This window comes from Enhydra lutris, unplaced genomic scaffold (genome assembly GCF_002288905.1).
Source record: "Enhydra lutris kenyoni isolate GAN:26980312 unplaced genomic scaffold, ASM228890v2 scaffoldscaffold14, whole genome shotgun sequence".
NCBI lineage: Eukaryota > Metazoa > Chordata > Mammalia > Carnivora > Mustelidae > Enhydra > Enhydra lutris.
Genome location: NW_019154098.1, coordinates 27708697 through 27733289, shown reverse-complemented (window position 1 = coordinate 27733289; position 24593 = coordinate 27708697).

Genomic DNA, 24593 nt, shown 5'->3' with positions numbered 1-24593 from the left:
AATCCTTATATCTTTATCTCAATTTTTCTGTGAATCTCAAAATTCTTTTAAAAAATAAAATCTTTAAAAAATTAGCTACATGAAAGAGCATGTGGGTGATGCAGTTGAAGTGTCTGACTCTTGATTTAGGCTCAGGTCCTGATCTCGGAGTTGTGAGACCCAGCCTCGTGTCAGGCTCTGCACGCAGCACAGAGTCTGCTTGAGACTATCTACCCCTCCCCCTCCCCTTTCTCTCTAATAAATAAATAAATAAATAATTATTTAAAAAAATTAGTTACATAAAAATCACTCATTTTAAGTCTATAGTTTAATAAGTCTTATAAACCTATATAGTCACATAGCAATTGCATAGCCATGATATATAATATTTCTATCATAACAAATTTTCCTCTGAGCTGCTTTGCATTAAATCTTCATCCCCCAAGTTCTGGACCCTGGATACCACTAATCCACTTTCGGTCTTTATAGTTTCGTTTTTCTTTCTTTTTTTTTTTTTTTGAATTTCATGTAAATGAAATCATACTATACATAACATGAGTCTGACTTAGTTCACTTAGCATATCTTTTAGAAATTCACTATAGTGTTTGGGTTTTTTTTTCATTATAGTGTTTTTGAATCCATAGTTTATTTTATTGCTAAGAATTATTCCATTTTTATATTAACCACATTTTTGGTATAATCCTTTTATTCAGAAGTTGATGGACATTTTGGGATGCTTCCAGTTTGGGGCTGTTTGGGATAAAGCTGTTTTAAATGTTTTGAACATATCATATTTTGTGTGGATATATGTTTTATTTTTATGGGCTAAATACCTAAATATAATATTGGTGGATCTTACAGTGAATTTATGTTTAGCCTTATGAGAAACTGCTGAATTATTTTCCAAAGTGAATGAACTATTTTATATTCTTACAAGCAAAGTATGAGAGATTCAGTTCTCCAAATCTCTTCACATAATTGGCATTTTCAAGATTTTTAATCATCGAGTTTTTAGTAGTGTTTACTGGTGTGTCTCTCCATTTAGATCATTATTAATTTCTCTCGACTGCTATTTTAGTTTTAAATTTATAGACTTTGTATATTTCTTACTAGACTCTCAAGTATTTTATGCATTTAGATGCTAATATATGTGATCTTAGAACTGTGGGAGGAGCTAAGATGGCAGAGAAGTTGGAGAACCCTAGGCTTGCCTTGTCCCACCAACATAGCTAGAGAAATATCAACTTATTATGAATATCCAAGAAATCGATCTGAAGACTGACAGATCAAACTGCACAACCAGAGGGAGAGAAGGGGACACATCATGGAAGGTAGGAGGTACAGAGGTGTGGTTTGGGGGAGAAACAGATCATGGATGCTGCAGAGGGGAGGGATCCCTGGTCACATAGAAAGGGAAGAGAGAGAGAGAGAGATTGAGAGAGAGAGGGATACGCAGGTGATCCTGCAAGAGAACACTTCCTCAAAGCTATTGCCTCAGAAAGCAAGAGGGGCTGATTTTTTGTTTTTACAAGTGAGGCTCAAAGACTGGAGTTTTAGAGGTCTATGGCATGGATGGTATAGAGTCCTAAGGGCACTGCACTACTTTTGTGAAGAAGGAAGGCAACCAACCTGGGAGAATAGATGACATGATCTGAAGATTGCCTAAGATACACTGGGAGAGACTCTTCCCTCTTCTTGGAGCACATCTGAGAGAGGTGGAATTGCCTCTCTGGGGACCAAAGAGCCAGTGTGTGCCATTTCCCCCCACTCCTTAGTACAGACACAGAGACACCTGCTGAGGGTGGCTAGTCCAGACACTGGCTGCTTAGTGTGTTTGTTCTAAATTCCACACTATTGTTCTCAGGTGACACAGCCCCTCTGCAACAATCCCAGTGCAATGAAACCCTTCCCAGAAGACCAGTGCAGGTCCCTGCCAACTACATCCCTAAAGTTAGGAGCTCTAAAACTCAGCCAGCCTGGATAGGATAGAGTCCAAAGTGCATGGCACTGGTCCAGGAGACAAGCAATCTGGACACAGTGTGAAAGAAGCAATCTTAAAAAATGTCTAGGATGCCCAAGGGAAAATTATTCACGCTTCTAAGAAAGCTTCCTTGACACCATCAAGTGCAAGCTTCCCTCTCCAGGGACAAAGGAGCTGGCTGACGCCATTTCCATGCCTCATCCCTCATCATAATAGAGCACAGTACAGCACCAACGTTGGCTGTCTAACCTACTTACACCAAGTGTCATCCCTGCTCTAGATTGGTACTGCTTTTCTCAGGCAAGCATGCTTGAGGACCAATGCAGCAGGCCCCTCCCTGAGAAGACCAGGACAAACCCCCATACATATTACATTTACTGACCATAGAGTTCTCCAAATCTTCTGCTCTAGTGGAAATAAAATCAGGTCTCTTTTAATAAGCAGACCAGAACACACCTAGTTAAAACTCACCACATTCTGACTAACATTCCAAAAACCCCCCACTGCAAGCAAGGAGTGATGCTGCAGAGGACTGACCTGAGGGATAAAGCAACTATAAAATACCAGAGTGCACACAGCAGACAAAAAAGACATTTCTCCAAGTGCCAGGCCCTGGACATTATAAGATCTCTGCTTCATAAAACCATACTTTCAGAAGCAGGAAACATAATAGGCTTTCCTAACACAGAGAGGAAGGTAGAGACCTAGACAAAATGTGAAAATGAAGGAATTCATCTGGAAAGAAAAAAATAAGAAAACTTCACAGCCAGGGATATAATCAAATCAGATATATGTAATATACCTGAGCAAGAATTTAAAGCAATAATCGTAAGGATTCCAGCTGAACTTGAGAAAAGCATAGAAGACATGAGGGATATCCTTACAGCAGAGATAAAAGAGCTTAGAACCAATCAGGTTAGAATGAAAAATGCAATAGCCCAGATTCAAAACCAACTGAATGTAATGACCACAAGGATGGAAGAAGTAGAGGAACAAATAAGTGATGCAGAAGATAGAATCATGAAAAATAATGAAGCTGAAAAAAAAAAAAAAAGACAAGAAAAATCTTGGATCATGAAAGTAGACTTAAGGAACTCACTGATGCCATCAAATTTAATAATATTCTTATCATAGGATAATTTATTTTATTTGTTTACTTATGAGAGAGAGAGAGAGAGAGACCATGAGGTGAGGAGGGGCGGTGGGAGTGGGAGAACCAGACACCCCACTCAGTGGGGAGCCTGATGTGGGGCTTGATCCCAGGACCCTGGGATCATGACCTGAGCCAAAGATAGATGCTTAACCAGCTGAGCCACTCAGGTGCCTCATACCTTAACATCATAAAGGCTGTATACAAAAGACCTACAGGTAATATCTTCCTCAATGGGGGAAAAACTGAGAGTTTTTCCTCTGCAATAGGGAACAAGACATGGGTGTTCTTTCTCACCATTATAATTTAACATAGTACTGGAAGTCCTAGCCTCAGCAATCAGACAACAAAAAGAAAAAATAGGCCTAGAAATCAACAAGGAAGAAGTCAAACATTCATTCTTTGGAGATGACATGATACTCTATGTTGAAAACTGAAGGACTCCACCAAAAAATTGCTAGAACTGATACACAAATTCAATAAAGTCACAGCATACAAAATCAATGTGCAGAAATATGTTGCATTTCTGTACATTAATAATGAAACAGGAGAAAAATAAATCAAGGAATCAATCCCATTGACAATGGCATTAAAAAACAAGATACCTAAGAATAAACCTAAACAAAGGAGTGAAATATCTCTACTCTGAAAATTACAGAGTATTTATGAAAGAAAGTGAAGAAGACACAAAGATGGAACGACATTCAATTCTCATGGACTGGAAGAACAAATATTGTTTAAATGTCTCTACTACACAAAGTGATCTACAGATTCAATGCAATCCCTATCAAAATAACCACTAGCATTTCTCAAAGAGCTAGAGCAATCCTAAAATTTGTATAGAACCAAAAAAGACCCAACATAGCCAAAGTAATGTTGAGAAGAAAAAGCAAAGCAAGAGGCATCACAATTCCAAATTTTAAGTTGTATCACAAAGCTGTAATCAGTGAGACAGTATGTTACTGACACAAAAACAGACACATAGATCAATGGAACAGAATAGAGAACCCAAAGATGGGCCCACAACTATATGGTCAACTAATCTTCAACAAAGCAGGAAAGAATATCCAATAGAAAAAAGACAATCCCTTCAGCAAATGGTGTTGGGAAAACTGGACAGCAACATGCAGAAGAATGAAACTGAACCACTTTCTTACACCATACACAAAAAATAAATTCAAAATTGATGAAAGACCTAAATGTGAGGTAGAAAACCCTCAAAATCCTGAGGAGAACACAGGCAGCAACCTCTTTGACATTGGCTATAGCAACTTCTTACTAGATATGTCTCCTGGGGGTAAGGGAAACAAAATAAAAAATGAACCATTGGGACTTCATCAAGATAAAAATCTTCTGCACAATGAAGGAAACAATCAACAAAATTAAAAGACAAACTTCAGAATGGGAGAAGATATTTGCAAATGTCATATCTGATAATAGGTTAGTATCCAAATATATATAAAGAACTTATGATACTCAACACCCAAAAAATAAATAATCTAATTAAAAATGGGCAGAAGATATGAATAGAAATTTTTACAAAGAAGACATAGAGATGGCCAAGAGACACATGAAAAAATTCTCAACATAACTCATCATCAGGGAAATACAAAACAATCAGATATCACCTCCCACCTATCAGAATGACTAAAATTACCAACACAGGAAAAATGGATGTTGGCAAGGATGTGGAGAAAGGGAACACAGTATTGAGGTTCCTCAGAGTTAAAAATAGAACTACCCAATGATGCAGCAATTATACTACTAGATATTTACCCAAAGGATACAAAAATAGTGATTCAAAGGGATGCATGCACTCTGATGGTTTTAGCAGTGTTATAAACAATAGCCAAATTACAGAAAGAGCCCAAAAGTCCATCAACTACTGATTGGATAAAGAAGTTATATTAAATAATATTACACTGTATGTTAACTGACTGCAATTTAAATAAAAACTTGAAAAAGGAAAATAATAGATAAAATATGTGCTATTAAAATTATTAGTATTAAATTAATTTCAATTTCTATTTGTTTATTACTAACATATTAAAATAGACATTTTATGGTCTTCCTAAACTCACTTTTTAGTTGTAGTCACTTTTATGGTAGATGATTAAACAGTTTCCTGCATAAACAATCATGTCATCTTTGAATAAAGACCATTTTGCTTCTTTTATAATGTGTATATCTACTTTTTTCCCGGCTATTATAGCAATGGTTAGAACCCTCAGTATAATGTAGGATTGAACTGAGAAGAGAGTTCTTGCATTTTCTATCCCTGTGTCTTCAAGTTCACTGATTTCTTCAGTGTTTAATCCATTTTTCATTATAACTAGTGAAATTTTTTAAAAATTTCAGCTATTTGTATTTTTATTTCCCAAACATATACATCTAAAAAATTTTCCATTTTTTCACTGTTTCTTTTTTTCTTTATCTCACTGAATATATGTAAGTTCAATGCTGCTTTAAGATCTTAAATTACTAATTACAGTTTCCATAATTTCTATCCTTTTTTTTTTTTTTTTTTTATTTTTTTTTTTTTTTAATTTCTATCCTTTTGATTCAGTTTCTCTTCATTGATTTAAATCCTCATGGATCATATTTTTCTATCTCTTTGCATGCATGCTAATTTTGTTGATTTCATTGCAAATATTGTTGATTTGATATTCTTGGGTGCTACATAGTTTTTTCTTTTACTTTTTTTTAAGTGTGTTGAAGTTTGTTCCAGAATGCAATTATTTACAGATCAGTTTGATATTTTAAGACTTGTTTAAGTTCTGTTTTGACTCTCTCCAAAGACTCATACATTATGCTATCTCTCCACCAAAGGTGGAATGATCATGAAACGTTCCCCACCGTTTGTGAGATTTTGGAATCCCAATCCTATTCTCACCGTCTTCAGGGTGTTTCCTCTCATCCATGCACAGATCAATGCAGTCAAACATGTTCTCCTTCTCTTCCCTTCCTTTTCCTTCTCTTCTTTTTTCCTCCCTCTCCTCCTCTTCCCCTTATTCTTAATTTTTTCTTCCTCCCCCCCACCTTTCTTCTCCTCTTTCCTTCATACCCTTCCTCCTCCTTCTGCTCCTCTTCCTCTTTCTTCTCCTTCTCCCCCCTTTTGTCTCCTCCTCCTCCTCACTCTCACCTTCCTCTTTTTCCTCCACCCCCTTCTTCTCCTCTCCCTCTCAACCCTTCTTTCCTTCCTCTCTTTTCTTACCCTCCTTTTGCAACTCCTCTTATCTAGTATTATGAACTATAAGTTCTTATCTCCCTTGGCCTTCCCAAGATCTAATCTTTATTTCCTCAGTCCTATGCTCTGTAACCTGAAAACTGACTCCAGGGATTAAGCAGCTGCAATTCTAGGATTTACCTCATTTTTCAAATCCTTTTAATCAGTCAGAAAGTCCTCTGATGCTTATAGTTCATTGTTTGAAAACTGTTGTTTCATATACATCCTGGTTCTTATTGTGCAGAACAAGAGAGCAATTCTCATAGCAGTTACTCCTTTATTGAAGGAATTACAAATCATAAAATTGAGTAGAATTGTAATTGACCGATTATGCTTAATTTTAAAAGTAGCTATGTTGCTATAATATTAAAGCTGATATAAATGTTTACCTTTTTTTTGGTAAAGATTTATTTATTTATTTATTTGGCAGACAGAGATCACAAGTAGGCAGAGAGGCAGGCAGAGAGGGAGGAGGAAGCAGGCTCCCTGCTGAGCAGAGAGCCTGATGTGGGGCTCGATCCCTGGACTCTGGGATCATGACCTGAGCCGAAGGCAGAGGCTTTAACCCACTGAGCCACCCAGGCGCCCCAATGTTTACCTTTTTAAAAAGATTTTACTTATTATTTATTTTAGAGAGAGAGAGAGGGAGGTAGGGAGAGAATCCAAGCAGGAGGAGGGGCAGAGGGAGAGACTCTAAAGCAGACTGCACACTGAGCTAAAAGCCTGATGGGGGGCTCAAGCTCAGAACCCCAAGACCATAAACTGAGCTGAAACCAAGAGTCAGATTCTCAACCAACTATGCCACTGAGGTGCCCTTAAATGTTTCCCCTTTTTTTTTTCCAAAGATAATAATATGCTAGATAAGTAATTTCTTTTTTTTTTAAAGATTTTATATATTTATTTGACACAGAGAGAGAGATCACAAGTAGGCAGAGAGGCAGGCAGAGAGAGGGGGAAGCAGGCTCAGCTGAGCAGAGAGCCCGATGTGGGGCTCGACCCCAGGACCCTGAGATTACCCCCCTAGCCGAAGGTAGAGGCTTAACCCACTGAGCCACCCAGGCGCCCCTAGATAAGTAATTTCTATTTATCAAAAGTAGAGCATCAAAGTATACTGCCAGTCTCTCCTTCATCCTCTCCACCTCAGACTGGGAAGGGTAGTATCAGTAGTTTGAAGCTGTTAACTTTCTAGATAAAATCTCTCATGACTACTCTGATAAAATGCTCTTCAAGGAACCTTACTCACTGACATCATGTAAATATAAGTTTCCTAATTTATAGCAAAGAAACACATATTCATGAATGCAAGTTAAAAGTAAGCAATCAATTGCAGCATTTCATCATGAATGTAAGACTCCATTCAATTCAGTCCACACCAACAACACTTTCTATTGCTTGTATTGTGTTGATGTTCCACAAGTTTTCAAGTACATTCCCTATTTCTAATTTTGAGTCTCAATTTCAGATACTGTGTTCATACTTTTGTTTTGACTCTCCATAGTCATAAGGACTTAGAGGAAGTTCTTCCTATCCACACACTTTAGTACAGACTGCTTTATATCTGTTTATGTTATATACAATTGCATGAAATTCTGGTTAAATTTATATAGATCCTCAGGAATTTTTTTTATCACAAATCAAAAATTCAATTACTGTGTTTCAGCCACTTTGCTTTTTTATCTACTGTATTTCTACATGGAATAAAGCTGTTTCTCATACTTTTCTATTGTTTCCTATGTCTTTCCATGTATCCAAATGATCAATGTAAACCATGCTACAAGCATTTCATTATGAATATCAGGGGAAGAGACCCTAAAAAGACAAATTACTTAAGTCAAAGATTTCTAAACTTACTAAGGCATAAAACAATTTGTTCATAGCACACTTAGTCATATCCTGCAGAAACATGTTCTACAGAGTATGAGTCTGGGATTGCTGATTAAATAAAAATCCCATAAAATATACTAAGTTTAGATTAGATATAAAAGGAGTGAAAATCTATAAAATTTAAATAGACTATGAATAAAAATGTCTTACAAGTATTTATAATTCTTTTAAAAATGTTTCTTCTTTGAATTAAGGAGAACATCCAGTGTTTTTCAAAAGTTGTACAATAAAGAGTTGAATAGAAAAGACAGCATGAGGGAATTATTTGGTCAGTAGAATAATTCTATATCTCATTTGTAGTGGTGGTAACATATCTCTATATGTATTTGTCAGAAGTTGCAGAACTGTAAATTAACAGGAGTACAGTTTATAAATTACACAAATAAGTATATAAATGAACATAATTCTGTTTTGGGTGATAAAACTGTCAGAATTACATTCACTTGTAGGAGTCAAAGCATAGCTATTTTAACATCATACTAGCATAACCCCCTACATGTATTCTCCATGAACAGAAAAAAAACACTGTTTAGAGATTTCTTGCTTATGAAGTAGCCTGAAGGTATTGAGGAAGAATAGCAATTATTTCCAATATGTGAAATATTACTTATCTAAAGAAAACATGTAAATTCCTTTTTTTACCTCAAATATATAATCTCATATTTGGAAAGCAAGTGGGGGGCAGACAAGGGCTAAATTATCAACACTTTATTTGTGTAATAGCATTAGAAGAAATGCTATTAGTTTAAATTAAAGCACAGCAAGGCACTTCTGCATAATTCAAGCAAACACTTTAACAAATAAACTCCAGCCTTCTCATTACTGATTCTTAAATTGCCAGGCAGCTTAAAGACAATGAAAAAGCTATTTTATAATGAAGGGTGATCATGAGAGGGCAGAGGTGAAAGTCTAGGAAAATTCACTTTCCAGAAAATGGATGGGAAGGTACAGCCAAATGTTTAATTCTCAGGACAAACTTTACATGCTGTAATTATGGAATGAAATACAAAATCATATTTCTGAAGATTAATTTAATCATTTGAAAGGAAATCTTTCTGAATTCCTTTGCTTCCATTTATGTTCTTTGTTAATGCTTCAAGTAAGCAAAATAACCCCAGAAAGGTGATGTTTAGGTAATATAGACCATGAATATGTAGGCCAATTATAGAAATCTGCTGTTAGAGCTACATTTGCAATGCAGAAACCAATTATTTATGCAGCACAAAACCCAGGAAAGACATAATGTTCCTTCAAATGTCCTTATTCCTGCATAAAAATTTTTTTCCTGTGAGCTTCTTGAATTGAATTGGGGAAAAAACTGTATATGAACATCTCTTCCCTAAACTCCTACATGTACTATAAAGCATTTTAAATAGTAATAATGAGAACTACCACTTATGTGATGTGTTTACGTCTATTTCTCCAATCCTTGCTATATCCAATTTGCATATAACAAATTTGAGAATATTGAAAATACAAATAAATTATCTAAGATCTAAATTTAGTGAAAGATATAATAGGTTTTCATATCCCATGTTCTTTCATTTATTGACGTGCTTTTTAAGTAAATATTTACTGAGTGCCATTCATGCCCCAGGCATTCTATAATAGGGATCAAAACAGTCAGTCTCTGGCCCCATTTAGGACCCATTAGAGAAGGAGAGAAAAACACTTAACAAATACTTATAAAAATTATTTTGTCATTACAGTGGTTGCCAATGTAAAGGAGGAGTGAAGAGGCTTTGAGAATATATTACAGAGGGATGTAACCTAGTGGGTGACAGAGGAAGGGGGTTATCCAGACAGTCTGACATAAAAATATATAAGAAAATAATATTCTAGAGATGAACAACAGAGATTACAAACTGATTTAGGAAGCTACTACATCATTTGTAATAATTATTTTACAAAGTGAAGTTTTTATCTTTTAAAAACATACAGTGAAATTTATTGTATCACCCATCACCACACCAATAATTGTTTTGGAAATGTTTTTCCCAAAGCTTTTCTCCCATTTTGATAGCTACATTTGTAATTACACTACATAAGATACCAGTCAGTAAATTTTCATACTCCATTACACTGATTGAAGTGATAAATATAAGGAACTAGGTGATCCAAAGTCAACTTATCTTTAAAGGTGCAGGTGAAATGTCATCTCCTCTCTCAGCTTTGCCTAATATTTTCCTCTAATGCAGAATTGATTATTTCCTGTTGAATGTTCCAATATATCTTAACTATTCCTGTAATGATGTTTTGAAACAAATCACCCACATACTATGTCTTTTACAATAGGTACTTATTTGTCACTTATGATCTATTGGATTTGCCTTAGATCCAGACTGGATCTGGTTTAGTCCTGCTTTACCATTCCACATTTTCCTAGAATCAACAAAATCTGAAACACAATCTTCTCATGGCAGATCACAGGGCCATGGAATAATTGCACAGAAAGACAAAATACCTCTTGTGACTTTGGCTTAGAACCAATGTACTGTAACTTCTTTCCATTTTCCTTTGGCCAAACAAGTCATGGCAAAAACCAATATAAATACTGGAAAGAACTATCATGCCCATTTACACAAGGCAGAAGGGATCAAACAATTGAAAACGTTACCCAAGTTAACACAGCATAGCATTTAATATGTAAATAGGTTTAGCATTCTTTATACTATAGCCAAATATATCTTAAGTAGTTGTTAATATGTACCCCTGTTGGTGTAAGAAGAGCCTGCCATGTTGCATAGTTCAACTCAGAACATTTTCTTCTGTCTCTGAGTTAGCCAATATCCCCATTTTTGTGATAATTATATCATTGCTTTGCTTTAGAGTTTTACAATCCATGGGTTCAACCTTAAACCATGTAATTTCATTGTGACTTTTTTTATGTTAGACATTTAAAAGAACATTGTATGAATTATTTTGTGACCTGTTTTTTCACTATTCTATTTGAGACTCATCCAGGTTGACATATGCAGCTATAGTTCATCCACTTACATTGCTATACACTATTTATATTTATTATATTTTGTTATTTTATTTTATTATTATTTTTTAAGTAAACTCCATGCCCAGTGCAGAGCCAAATGTGGGGCTTGAACGCATAACCCTGAGATCAACGATTGAGCTAAGATCTAGTTGGACACTTAACTGACTGAGCCACCCAGGTGCCCCTATTTTTATAAACATATCAATTTATATATATGTATATACATATATATAGATATATTTAAGATGTTATTTATTTATTTTTGAAAGAGAGAAAACATGATTGTGGGGGAGAGGCAGAGGGAGAAGCAGACCCCCACTGAGCAAGGAGCCCAACTTGGAACTCAATCCTAGGACTCTGCGTCATGAACTGAGATAAAGGCAGATGCTTAACCAACTGAGCCACTCAGGCACCTACAATTTATATTTTTCATTATGCTTTATGAGGGTTTTCATATCGCATTTAGTATTTTAAGTATTTTTGAAGCCAAAATTTTCTTTAATTGTTGATTTGTTTTTACAGTTGTAATGCTGCTATCTGATGAATGAAAGTTCTCATTATAATGTCTTCAAATTTCCAAAGTGTTCCTTTATTGTTAGTGCACATGTTTTTAAAAATATATCCATAACTTGAATGCATAAACATTTTTCCATTATTATTTTTATTTCATCTGAGACTGTCTCTATGTCTAGTATGGAGTGGGTGTCCAATACCATTTTTTCTTCTTACAAATGCCCAGTGGTTTCAGCATCATTCTTTGAGAAATTAATCCTTTCTTATTGATCTGTACAAATAAGTGTTCACATTGCAGCTGAGTCTATTTTGGGATTTCTATTCTATCCCAATGTTCTGTTTACCTCTATGCTTTGATATATGTTCTTTATATCTCTTAGAGTTAGTGCCACTATTTTGTTTTTATTCAAGAAGAATGTTAGATCTTATTGTCAATGTCCACAGAATCACTGTACATGATTATGATTGGGATCATGTCAATACTATACATGATTATAGTGGAAATTATCCTCTTCATTATTTTTCCAGTCTTGAACATGGTATATCTATTTATTTATGCCTTCTTGATTCCTTATTTTTGCATAACATAATTTTTCTATAATTATTGAATTATAAAATTATAAAAATTCAGTAAATTATTGAATTTATTACTAAGCATATCACATTTATATTCTATTGTAAGTAACATACATAAAATATATAATCCCTTTAAAATTTATTTTTTTAAAGATTTTATTTATTTGACACAGAGAGAGAGATCACAAGTAGGTAGAGAAGCAGGCAGAGAGAGAGGGAGAAACAGGCTCCCCGCCGAGCAGAGAGCCTGACATGGGGCTTAATCCCAGGACCCTGAGACCATAACCCAAGCTGAAGGCAGAGGCTTAACCCACTGGGTCACCCAGGCACCCCTAAAATTGATTTTTTTAACATAAAGCATGTTGAATTTCATTATTTTCATTCAGAAGCAGAGAACAGATTAATCATAATCCTTGTTTCATGGTCTACTCTTGGCATTGGTCTTCACTTGTTTCTTTTTTTTTTCTTTTTCTTTTATTTTATTTCTTTTCAGTTTTCCAGAATTCATTGTTTATGCACCACACCCAGTGCTCCATGCAATACTTGCTCTCCATAATACCCACCATAAGGCTCACCCAACCCCCCACTCCCCTCCAAAACCCTCAGTTTGTTTCTCAGAGTCCACAGTCTCTCATGGTTTTTCTACCACTCCATTTTCCCCAACTCACTTCACCTCTCCATCTCCCAATGTCCTCTGTGTTATTCCTTATGCTCCACAAGTAAGTGAAACCATATGGCAATTGACTCTCTCTGCTTGACTTATGTCACTCAGCATAATCTCTTCCAGTCCTGTGCATGTTGATACAAAAGGTGGGTATTCATCCTTTCTGATGGAGGCACAATACTCCATTGTATATATGGACCACATCTTCTTTATCCATTCATCCATTGAAGGGCACCTTGGTTCTTTCCACAGTTTGGCGACTGTGATCATTGCTGCTATGAACATTGAGGTACAGATGGCCCTTCTTTTCACAAAAGCTGTATATTTGGGGTAAATACCCAGTAGTGCAATTGCAGGGTGATAAGGAAGCTCTGTTTTTATAAGGAATCTTCACTTGATTCCTCTATTTTTGTTTTATTTATTTCTAATTTTACTTTTGAAATAACATAATTCATGTCCATGTACAATGAAACAAGTGTTAATTTTGTGTATATAGTTAATATGCACTTAGGTATGTTAAAGGACTTATGCCATATTTAGCTCATTCGTATCTCAGACCTTCCTGCTTGGAACATGTTCCCTCTACCTAAAGAACATCCTATAGAATTTCTCTAATAAGATCTGCCAATTTTAGTCTCCAACTTTTTAACCTAATATTGCCTTTATTGCATACTTGTTTTTGAAATACATTTTCACTGAGTGCAGGATTCTAGCTTGGCATTTGACCTCTTTACTGCTTTGAAGATGTTATCTGCAAGCTAAGGATTCAGAATGTGTTTAAACCTGGTTGGACCTCACATAGAGGTTGTAGGCATTTGGAGTCCTGACTTTAAGGAAGAGAGCTTTCTATATGAATCCTCTAGTAGCATAGTATCTGGGCATTTTGTTCTGCAAACCAAGGCTCAAAACTCAAGATTCACAAGTTTTGCAACCACCACCAAAGCAGCAGTAACTTTAGTATGCTGCTGACCTCTGTTCACCACTGTCCATTCCTCTTTGTGTTCCAGCATTCACTTACTCTCAAGATAGGTCTTTTATGTGTTTGACAAAATTGCTAAATATTGCTAAAATATTTTGGCCAGAATTGTATTTTTTGAAGGGAGAATGTCTTAAGATATATAGCCAGTCATATTACTGAAAACAAAATTGTCTAACATTCATAGGTTGCATTTAAAAAAACTTTCTGTTGACAATTTTAATATTTATATATTTGTGAACATGTGTTCTTAGGCATTATATCTGAATTTCATTTACTCCTTGAAGGACAACGTGGAAGAATCTATCTGGAATCCTTTCTTCCTTCATAATTGGGATGGGTTAATTCTCATCTACAGGTCATAAGCTTGTTATTGGCCTAACACCAGACTAAAGAGCTAATGAAGTACATCTTACACAACCCATTATCTCTATTTGCCCCTGATTGTTTTTCTAATTATTATAACTGGGCTTTCTTCTAGATGCCAAGTTGCTTTCTCCATGTTTTAGCTGGGGGAATGGGATCCCTATGTTTTTTCCTCTCTCTGAGTCTTAGTTTTGTTAACTTGACCAATATTCCTATATTCCATGGACTGTGAGTAGTATCTTGCCACTTGGATCCTAACCATGATTTCTGGATGTCTAGGGCCCTTCTACTGGTAACCTGCTGTCTGCCTCTAACTTACTTGGTTCTCAGGCTGGAAGCAAGCATTTCTGAGTCTCCTTGTCTTGTGAATAATGAATTCTGCATTGGAAAAAAAAAAAGTAAAGATTTTTTTCCAATGTAATTTCTATGACTCCTTAGAAATGTTATTAAATTGTTAAATTTTGAGTATGGCTTTGTAGTGTTAAATATAATTTTATCAATAAAAACTAAAAATTACTCTTGACTTCCTTTTTTTATCCCTACCTCTTAAATTTACTTCTACCGCAAAGATGAATTCAAAATCCAAACTGTATCCCAAATTACCTGTATTTTTCCATTTCTAATCTCTTCAGTTTAATCTAAACCAGCATCAAATCTCACAAGAACTATTATATTTTCCTAATGGTTCTCCTACTCCATTCTGGTCCACACTACCAGTTCCATATACTCTTTCACATAGTAACTGTAAAGGTGATATTTATTTAATTTGTCTTTACATAAATCACATCGTGGCATTCACCTGTCTGTAACTGCACCATGTGTTCCATTATACTTTATGTAAAAAACAAACAAACAAAAAACCCTCATATGGTCTGCAATATCTTACTAGATCTCACTTTTCTTTTTTTCTTTTTTTAAGAGTTTATTTATTTATTTGAGAGAGCAAAAGCAGGCAGAGTGGCAGGCAGAGGAAGAGAGATAAGCAGTCTCCCTGTGGATGTGGGGTTTGATCCTAGGACCTTCGGTTCATGACCTGAGCTGAAGACAGATGCTTAACCAACTGAGCCACCCAAGCACCAGTCTTTTTTTTTTCATTCTGCCACTTTCTTCCTACTTTATTATAATTTAGCCACACTGAGCTTTTTTTTTCTCTTTTAAGAGAGAGTTTTTCTCAAAACCTTTGTTGTTAACATTGTCTCTCCCTGAAATATCTTCAATTTTTGTGTGTTTTTGTCTTAATTCAAATGCCAAACTGAAGTAAACTTGGTTATCTAATTTTACTTTCCCCCCTCCACGTTAACCTGTCATTTTCTATCAAATTATCTTATTTAAAACACGAAGTGTTCATATTTATGTATTTAACTTATAAATGGTCTCCTTTTCAAAAACTTTTGAACTTTATGAAATTAAGGGCTTTATCTCTTTGCTACTTCCTCAATCCTTCACAATTAAAAAGAAGTCTGGCACATAATAGGTAGCATTATTGAATAAATCAATGCACAGATTAATATAAATTATCACCACATTTTTCAAAACAAAACTGTACAGTATGAACACTTAATAGATTAGAAAACCAATGATTAATGACTTGCCCAGATCTAACGAGAAGTAAGAAGGAAATGAAGATGATGTTTTGACACATAGTCCTCTTGAGTATAGAACACCAATGTCATAAGGATGAGACCAAAAATGATTTAACTAAAACAGGAATGATATATATCTCTCAACTTCTAATTTGGTCTCCACAGACAGAACATGTACACCTTCAAAATTAATATATTTTTTCAGAAATGCTATTATTTCTATTTATCCTTTCTGTTTTTAATCATTTTTCTAGTAATTGAAATATATATAATTAGAATAGTCAGCCAGGGCTAAGTAGCTTGTATTGGACTAACTTCTTATAGAAAGGACAAAGTGTGTTTGTGTATACACATACATATATGTATATATATATACAAGGTATTTGAAAACAGTAGAGAGAAACCAGCAGAGGCAGACCCTAAGAGAAGGAAAGATTAGTTCCACATTCTTCCTAGATTTTTTCCTCCTCTGAGGAAATTATTGCTGATAGCTCTGGAAAGCAGAGTTACAGCAGAAAACCGTAGTCTTACTTAATAAAGAAGAAAGACAGTTCAGGGCAGCTAGTCTGTAATTTGAATGATAAAATCACAGGGAAGAGGGAACTCAGCAACATGAGCCCCAAACTCTGTGTTCAAATTCTCTCTTAAGGTTTTTACTGATCCCAGAATGTAAATGTGCATAACCAAATTGATAAAACAAAACAAATCAAAAACAAAAACCCTCATAGAAAGTGGCATTCAAGGACTAAAGTGCTGAGCCAAAATCTTAGCTTCTATGTGATGCCTGTGGAAGGAGTTGAGTTCAGAGCTCACCCAAGGTAAAGGCATTGATTAATATTAATTAATATTAATGATTAATTAACATTAATCATTAATATCCCATTTTGTCAGTTGAAATCCAGGAAGGGCCTGGAAATCCAATAAAGAAAAAATTAAGAAAAAAAGGATCAAGATTAAATATGACAACCATTGAAAAGCATAAAACCAACCTGTAGTAGTAAGAAATGATATACCTATGTTCTTTCTGCATGGCAGAAGAAAAAATAATCCTCCATAGAGGAAGACAGTAATCTTCTAGAAATTTAACCAGATTTCAGATTCAATATTCTGTGTTCAATTTAAAATGGCTTGCTAAAAAATGATCCAATGAGAAAAACTGGAAATAGAAAAAATCCAAAGAGGATTCAGATATGGAATTTTAAACAGGGGTATCACAATAACTATGTATATTCAGAAAAACAGAGGTAAACATGGATAATTACAGAAGAAACTGAAATCAACAAGATGTGAATCAATAGAATATTCTAGAACTGAAAATAATTCAACAGACGAATTAGATATCATATTTGGCATACACAGTCACAAGAAGAGGAGTGAAATTGGTGAAATAGAAGATAAATGAATCAGAAATATCTAGGCTTGTGTGAATTATTAAAACAAAGATGATGCAGAGATATGTTGTGTTTTAGTTATTCTTCCACTTATTTTAGGGGTTTTGAAAGTGTCTGCGGGATGGGAACGGCAGATGATATGTAAAAGTTTTAGATCCTCCTTGTCTCTGGAATACACAGGAGAGCCTCTGGGAAGGAATCAGAAAAGCTACTAGCTTATGTAATGGCAGGCTTTTCCCAGATGAATTATGACACCTGGACACATAGACATTCAAACCCTATTGGGTTTCCAAGCAGCTTTAGTTCTGTTGAAGTTCTTTATTCTCGTGTATAAAATGGGAAAGATAACCCCCCCTTTCTCAAGGAGATAGAACTGAATGAAATGTTTTATGATTTTGAACTATATTACAACCCCAATTCCTGGCACATAGTTAGAGTTCAACAAATCCATGTTTGTTTTGTCTTGGTTTCCTTTCTTTTCTCCAAGGTTAAAGTACTGGTTTAGGCATAATTGGTTTCCTGATAGTGAAATGAATGGTTTCATAAACTGAGATATTTTGAAACTATTTTATTTTCCACTTTTCCATCTTTTACGCTTCCTACATAAGTAATTGAGTTAACAAACAGCCATTCATTTGAAGCCAACTAACTGATTATCTTTAGAAATAATATCATGAAAAATCCTCCAGTTTAGCTGAACACTATTCACAATTCACATTCAAAACTGATTAGTGTATTTATTCTGCCTATCTGAGCAAACAGAAAACCAACTCTAAATTTGCTTAGCTGTAAGGGAAATTAAACATTATCAGAAAAAAAGTGTCAATATTCCTATCAAGTAATTTGGTTTGAGACAGAGCTGGCCAAGTGCACATGCATGAAATCACAATACTTATATCTAATGCAAAAAGAACTCTCAAGATTTACACACAGAAAAGAAAAGCAAAATATAAAACAAATTAATGTTCCATATTTTGAGGCATCGAAGGCAATAAATGAATACTTCCGGTAACCTATGTTCAGTACTTCTGAATCTCTCATAACAAATACCTCGTTTTTCGTTGCCGTAATTTCTAGATAATAAATTTGGTACTGTATGTATAATTTAAGTTATGTTATAAACTAATGCTCACCATTGTCCTTCAAACTAATCTACCTTTCTACTTACATACCAGCCTCTACCTTCAACCTCTTATATTTAATTGAATATTATCACCTCTGTGAAGTTTTTTCTAACCACTCTCTGTCTATATCCTCATCCTTCAGTTCTTAATGTATTCATGGCTTTATATATTTATTTATTGTCACTGCATTATGATGACTTTTTCCCTGTTTTTATTTAAATTCAAGTTAGTTAACATATACTATAGTCCTGGTTTCAGGAGTAGAATTTAATGATTCATCACTTACATATAACACCCAATACTCATCCCAATAAATGCCCTCTTTCATGCCCATCACCTATTTAGCACATACACCCTCCCTCTTCTCCTCCAGAAACCCTCAGATGGTTCTCTATAGTTATGAGTATATTATGGTATGTCTCTCTCTGTGTTCTATTTTATTTTTTCTTCCCTTTCCCTATGTTCATCTGTTTTGTTTCTTAAATTCCACATATGAGTGAAATCATGTGGTATTTGTCTTTCTCTGATTTATTTCGCTTAGTATAATACTCTAGTTCCATACACATCATTACAAGTGACAAGATTTCATTCTTTTGTATGGCTGAGTGATATTCCATTATATATATCTATGTCTCCTTTGCAGAAATGTCTGCTCATGTTTTCTGCCCATTTCTTGATTGGATTATTTGTTCTTTGGATATTGAGTTTGATAAATTCTTTTTTTTTAAAGATTTTATTTATTTATTTGACAGAGATCACAAGTAGGCAGAGAGGCAGGTGGGGGGTGGGAAGCAGGCTCCCCGCGGAGCAGAGAGCCTGATGTGGGGCTTGATCCCAGCTAAGATCATGACCTGAGCCAAAGGCAGAGGCTTTAACCCACTGAGCCACCCAGGCACCCTAAGTTTGATTAATTCTTTATAGATTTTGGACACTAGCCCTTTATCTGATATGTCATTTGCAAATATCTTCTCTCATCTGTCAGTTGTCTTTTGGTTTTATTAACTGTTTCCTTTGCTGTGCAAGAGCTTTTTACCTTGATGAAGTCCCAAATAGTTCATTTTTGTCTTTGTTTCTCTTTCCTGTGGAGACATGTCTAGTAAGTTGCTAGGCCAATGTCAAAGAGGTTGCTGCCTATGGTCTCCTCTAGGATTTTGAGGGTTTCCTATCTCACATTTAGATCTTTCATCCATTTTGAATTTATTTTTGTGTGGGGGGTAAGAAAGTGGTCCAGTTTCATTCTTCTGCATGTTGCAGTTCAGTTTTCTCAACACCATTTGTTGAAGAGGCTTTTTCCCACTGGATATTCTTTTCTGCTTTGTCAAAAATTAGTTGACTATATGTATTTGTAGGTCCATTTTTTGGTTCTCTATTCTGTTTCATTGATCTATGTGTCTGTTTTTTTGCTGATACCATACTGTTTTGATGATTACAGCTTTGTAATACAGCTTGAAGTCCAGAATTGTGGTGCTTCCCACTTTGTTTTCCTTTTTGGTATTATTTTGGCTATTCGTGGTCTTTTATGCTTCCATACAAACTTTAGAATTGTTTGTTGTAACTTTTTGAAAAATGCTGGTGCTATTTTGACGAGGATTGCATTGAATGTGTAGATTGCTTTGAGTAGTATAGACATTTAAACAATATTTGCTCTTCAAATCCACATGCATGGAATGTCTCTCCATTTCTTTGTGTCTTCTTCAATTTCTTTCATAAGTTTTCTATAGTTTTCAGAGTACAAAATCTTTTACTTCTTTTGTTAGGTTTATTCCTAGGTATTTTATGGTTGTTGGTGAAATTGTCAATGGGATTGATTCCTAGATTTCTCTTTCTCCTGCTTTGTTATTGGTGTATAGAAATGCAATAGATTTCTCTATGTTGATTTTATATTTTGTGACTTTCCTGAATTCATCTGTCAGTTCTAGCAATTTTTTGGTGGAGTCTTTCAGGTTTTCAACATAGAGTATCATGTCATCTGTTAAGAATGAAACTTTGACTTATTTTTTACTGATTTGGATGCCTATTATTTCTTTTTGTTGTCTGATTACTGAGACTAGGGTTTCTAGTACTATGTTGAACAACAGTGGTGAGAGTGGACATCCCTGTCATTTTCCTGACCTTAGGAGAAAATCTCTCAATTTTTCCCCATTGAGGATGATATTCAATGTGGGTCTTTCATGTATGGCCTGTATGGTGTTGAGTTATGTTCATTCTATCCTTATTTTCTTGAGGGTTTTTATCAGGAAACAATGCTGCATTTTGTCAAGTGCTTTTCTGCATCTATGGGGAGGATTATATGGTTCTTATCCTTTATTTTATTAATATGATATATCAAATAGACTGAATTACAGATATTGAATCATCCCTGCAGTGCAGGAATAAATCCCAGTTGATTGTGGAGAATAATTCTTTTAATGTACTGTTGGAGTCAGTTTGCTAGTATCTTGTTGAGAACTTTTGCATCCATGTTTGTCAGGAATATTGGTCCATAATTCTCCTTTTTAGTGGGGTCTCTGTATAGTTTTGGAATCAAGGTAATGCTGGCATCCTAGAATGAGTTTGAAAGTTTTCCGTTCACTTCTATTTTTTGGAATAGTTTGAGAAGAATAGGTATTAACTGTTTTTTAAATGTTTGGTAGAATTTCCTTGGGAAGCCATCCAGCCCTAGACTTTTGTTTGTTGGGAGATTTTTGATTACTGATTCAATATCTTTGCTGGTTATGAGTCTGTTCAAGTTTTCTTTTTCTTCCTGTTTCAGTTTTGATAGTTCATATGTTTCTAGGAATTTATCCATGTCCTCCAGATTGCCCAATTTGTTAGCATTCTAGTATTTTGTATTAGGACAGATTGTTCTCTTCCAGGAGAGCCATATTACAAGATCTTTATATGTCCCTGAGTGTGCAAATATAATATGTTTAAATAGAACTTCATCTTTTTTCCAAGTCACAGTTTTGTTGAAATCGTAAGATTTTCTTTTTCTACCTTCATTTTATAATATTTGCCATTTCATCACCCATATAGGTTTATCTTTCACTTATGACATTTTCTTACATAAACAGCATTTGTGTTTCTCCATGAAAATTTATGCATATATATGCATATATAACTTATGCATATATATGTATATATATTTATGCATATATATATGCATATAAGGGCAATAAAATAATAGCAGCAGGTGTTGTATTAATACATGTGGTTAGGTTCATTCTTTAGTTCAGTAAGTTGGTCCACCAAATGGACCAACTTCAGTATTTTGCAATTCAAGTGCAGGTTTTATTAATCTTATAAAATGCTTTAAGTCATTAGCCAATAAGTTTTCTTGTGAGTACTGTACATAATAAATATGAAATTTGTCTATTTCACAGTCCTACTTTTCTTACTCTAAAAAATTTACCTTTCGGTTAGCTATCTCCTTTTCAGCTTTTAGATGGTAAGGTTTTATATGAGAGGCTATAAAATTTGTGTCCTAAATTGTACCCCCATAAAAAGGTAAGATTGGCTCAAATGTTTATATAGTTATCATTGTTAGTCATATTAATTATCGAAGTAGGAAGATAAATGGCCTCATAAACTCAAGACTTTTTAAAAATTATTTTATTTTCCAGTAAAAACCTTCCCCCTGCTTTATGTCATTAGCCAATAGGTCATATTCAATGACAATATTAACTGTCATTGCTTTCCTATATAATTCATTTTAATTGGTTATAAATTGCATTTAATAATGTGCACAAATCTTAGCAGTACAATTCAAATAAATTTTATACATTTAAACACCCCTGTAAACTTCCATCTAGGTGGACATAATAGATCTTTCCCATTCTTCTATCATCTCTGTCCTCTAATTACACATATATAAGACATTTTTTCAATGTCCCATTTCTCATCTTTCCCTTTGTTTCTGTTAGACATTTTCTATTGTTCAACATTGTGTTTACTACTCTTTATCCTCTGTAGTTTGTTCTTACTTACATCCAGTGAGCCTTAATTTTAGCCATACTATTTAATAGAATGTTTGAACAATTTTTGTAGATGTTAAATATCTGTTGAAATACTCCATAAGTTAGGCTATTTGGTCTGTATTTTTTTTCAGTTCCTTTTCTTTGCAGTACTTTTCCTCCCAGAACTGCATTTCCCACCTTGTACATGGACACTTCAGAAGTCAACCAGAATTTACTCAGAAATAAAGTTTACTCAGAAGTAAATTTTTATACAGAATCCTGGGGTTCCTTAAATGCATTTGTCTTTATTTCACTGTATTTCCCTACATATCTTTCCCTTTCTCCTCTTTTCAGAAAAGCTGTCACTCCCTGCTTGGGATCTAAAACCTTTTGCTAAGTTTGAAAATTACCCTGAAGAAGACGACTGAAGTGAATGTGAGTCTCCTGTCACATGTTTTCTTTCTCTCAAGAATGGAAGCTTCCAATTGATTTCTGTCTAATATCTGGAAACCTTTTGTTTTGTAAATTTTTGTAGCATTTATACATAAATTTTGACCATTTTAAAAATCTAAATGGAATCGTGAATTACATGGTTTTTCTGTTTCTCTCCACCCTCTAATATATTCCATGTCAAATACAGTTTATTTATTCATCTTGAACTATGAACATGCCACAATTATTTCCACAGATAGTATTATCAGGTAATTTTTTATCTAATTTTATATCTCTAGCATGATTTAACTTATATTTTGACTTTATTTTATACGTTCCTTTATATTATAATGACCCTGATAACTTTTAAGTTGTTTACTAGATGTTAGTTTATTCCTTTTGTGAAATGCTTAAGTCTCTCGTTTACTTAAGTCTCTTGCTCACTTTCCTATTCTACTATCTTATAGATTTAAAAAAGTTCATCATATGTCCTGGATACTTTGTATTTTGCAAATATCTTCTCATTATCTACAATTTAATATCATCTTTTAATGAACAGAATTTCTCAATTTTTATGTAGTCCATATTCTCAGTGTTCTCAGGGATGGTTAGTCCATTTTGTGTAGTATTTTTTAAAAATTATGCTTTCAAATCATGTATCTGATAAAGGGATGATATCCAAAATATATAAAGAATTTGTACAACCAAGTAACAAAACAAAAACAATCCAATAAAAAAAACTTAGCAGAGGATGGGCCACCTGGGTGGCATAGTTTGTTGGGCATCCAGCTCTTTGATTCCACTCTGGCTGTGGTCTCAGGGTCATGAGATCAAAGCCCCATGTCAGATTCCATGCTCAATACTGAGTCTGCTTAAGACTCTCTCTGTCCTTCCCCCCATGCACTTTCTCTCTCTCTGTCTCTCAAAGAAATAAATAAATAACTCTTAAAAAAAAATTGACAGAGGATCTGAATGACATTTTTCCAAAGAGTACATACAGATGGCTAATAGGCACACAAAACGATGCTGAACTTTTTTGGTCATTAGGTAAATGTTAATCAGACCCAATGAAATATGACTTCACATCTATTAAGGTGGCTATTCTCAAGTAAGGAAAGAAACAAACAAAAAATAATAATAACAAATATTGGCAAGGGTGTGGAGAAATTAGTATTCCTGTGCATTGCTGATAGGAATGTAAAATGATGTAACACTATGACAAAAAATGTTTAGTTGTTCGTCAAAAGTTAAACACAGAATTACTGTATGATCCAGCAATTTCATGCCAAGGTATATACACAAAGGAATTGAGAACAGCATAGTGAATATATATCTGTTTGCCACTGTTCATTGCTGCATAATTCTCAACAGTCAAAATGTAGAAACAACCTATGAATGAATAAAAAAATATGGTATATATATGGTATAATATGGATAAAGTTTGAAGACATTATGGTTAAGTGAAGTAAATCAGACACAAAAGGACAAATATTCAATGCTGTCACTCATATTAACTACCTAGACCAGGCAAATTCATAGATACAGAAAATAGATTAGAGGTTACCAAGGTTGTGGGGGGAGTATAGGGAGTAACTGCTTAATGATTAAAAAGTTTCTAATGAAAAAAACTTAAAAATAGGTACTGGTAATGGTTGTACAACATTGTGAATATGATTCCACTAAACTGTACAATTTAAAATGAAATAAATAAATAAATAAAATGGCTAAAATTATAAGCTTTATTTATACATACATTATCACATTTAAAATACTGAAAATATGTTGTCTATATGTATGATCACAATGAATCATCAAAATGAGTA